This window comes from Acinonyx jubatus, chromosome D1 (genome assembly GCF_027475565.1).
Source record: "Acinonyx jubatus isolate Ajub_Pintada_27869175 chromosome D1, VMU_Ajub_asm_v1.0, whole genome shotgun sequence".
Classification (NCBI taxonomy): domain Eukaryota; kingdom Metazoa; phylum Chordata; class Mammalia; order Carnivora; family Felidae; genus Acinonyx; species Acinonyx jubatus.
In genome coordinates, this window is record NC_069390.1 from 75,153,727 (window position 1) to 75,155,772 (window position 2,046).

Genomic DNA, 2,046 nt, shown 5'->3' on the forward strand with positions numbered 1-2,046 from the left:
CACACAAGCAGGAGAGGGGCAGAGCGAGAGGGAGACAGAGGATCCAAAGCAGGCCCTGTGCTGCCAGCAGAGAGCCCAACAACGCCAGGCTTGAACTCGCCAACCATGAAGTCATGACCTGAGCCAAAGTCAGACGCTTAACTGAGCCACCCAGGGGCCCCGCACTATGTGTGTTTCTAAGGGGGGGAGATAGCAATTACATACAGGGGAAATACTGGGCTTACCAGGCACAATCAGATGGGGCCCTTAACCTCATGTAGGGCAGCAGCAGGGAGAGCAAGCTTGTTCATATTTGTGGAATGTTTAGCCAGATCACAGTGGATGGGGTGGGGAGCGTTGGTAAATGAAAGGCGTGAAGGAACTGGAATGCGTGAGGTGTGAGTGGTGAGAATTCCAGGCCAACAGAAGTAGTTTATGATGCAAAGGCTCAGGGACAAAAGGCTCCTCATTGTCATTCGAGGAACTGCAAAGAACACCGCATAGCGCTTAGGGGTCACTGCGAGACTAGAGCTGAGGGAGCACAGGGGCCAGATCTCAGTGGTCATCGGGTCCAGCAGGGAAAGGAGTCAGGCTGCATCCTCAGGCAAGTGGAGAGCAACTAAACAGCTGTCTGAGTTGAGTGACATCATCAGATTTATTTTAGGAAGTCACTCCAGATGGAGAATGGATCAGAGGGGATGAAGGGATCAAAGTTGGGTGTGCAACTAGGCTAACTTGGTCTAAGGTGGTGATGTGGGGGTGAATTGTCATCAGAGCATGGAGATGGGGGCAGGGGTGTGGAGAAGTGTCTAGTCTGGCTCCTATTTTCAAATTGGGAAAAAAACAACCAGATGGCAGAAGTGTAGGTAGCATGCCATTTTATTCCACATCAGCCATCAATTTTCCTCTTTAAGTTTTTGCTGAAGGCTATCAACTGAAGCCCCACTGATGTGGGGATGGGTGCAGAAGTCTAAGAGGATCTGATGTGAAGTCTCCTACCCTGGGAGAAGAGAGTCAGTGGAAAGAAGGACCAGAGGCGATCCAAACGGGGAGACAGCAGTGACCAGCGGATGCACCGTGCGTCACACGTAGAGCTGCTCCTGACAATGGCCATGCCCTGGAATGAGCAGTCAGCAAAAACCTCAGTTAGATCAAGCCACTTCCACCCTGTAGTATGTTCCAGAATCTTGGGGTCAGGATATGTGTCATTTACAAAAGTAAGCACAATATTATAATTTTATCTTTGGAGGGCAAGCAAGCAAATCGGGAGCAGCCAGTTTCTCAAAGTTCCATATTCCGTTTTTAATTATTCCTTTACTAACACGCTTCTTTGATTAATGAGCAGGCTCCCTGCCGCAGGGACCCCGTTCTTGCTTACCCTTGGGCCCAACCTAGGTTGGCGTGTACGCACTCAGTGCGATGAATGAAGCAGTGAATCAAAGAAACCCATCAACCAACGATGTCGGTTGGTGTCCTTTCTAGGCTTTGGTTTTGTTTCTAAGCCTTGCATCAAGTAAACCACAGCAGGGCTGCACTGTCTGCCTAGGTTAGGAACTTGCTATAACAGGATTTCTCAGTTTGAGTCTCGGGGCTTCTGATCCGCTAAAATGACATCAAAGTTTTACAGGTGCGCGCGCGGTTGGGCCTTCCGCTTTGCCTCGGATTTCAGAGGGGGGTCTGCCCGTACGCCCCCAAGGAGCCACAGTTCCGCGCGCATCGCACGCCGCGTCTCTGCATCGCCGGAGGCTCCCGCAGCGCGCCGGCTCCGGAGGCTTCTCGGCGCCCCGCCCAGGGGACCGTCCCTTCCCAGCCCCTCGGATCGGGCCGACCCGACGCTGCTCTCTCACCCGTGGGGCGCGTCCCCGCGGCCCGCAGAGGCGAGGCGAGGCGGTGCGGCGGCAGGCCGGGGAGCGAGCCGGGGACACCGCCGCACCCCCGGAGCCCCGGCCCCCCGGGCCTCCGCGGCCATCTTCCGCGCGGGCAGGCGGGCGGGCGCGTGGGAGGGAGGGAGGCGCGGCCTCGGGACTCGGGCCCGCCCCCGCCGCCCCGCCCCGCCGCCCCGCCGCC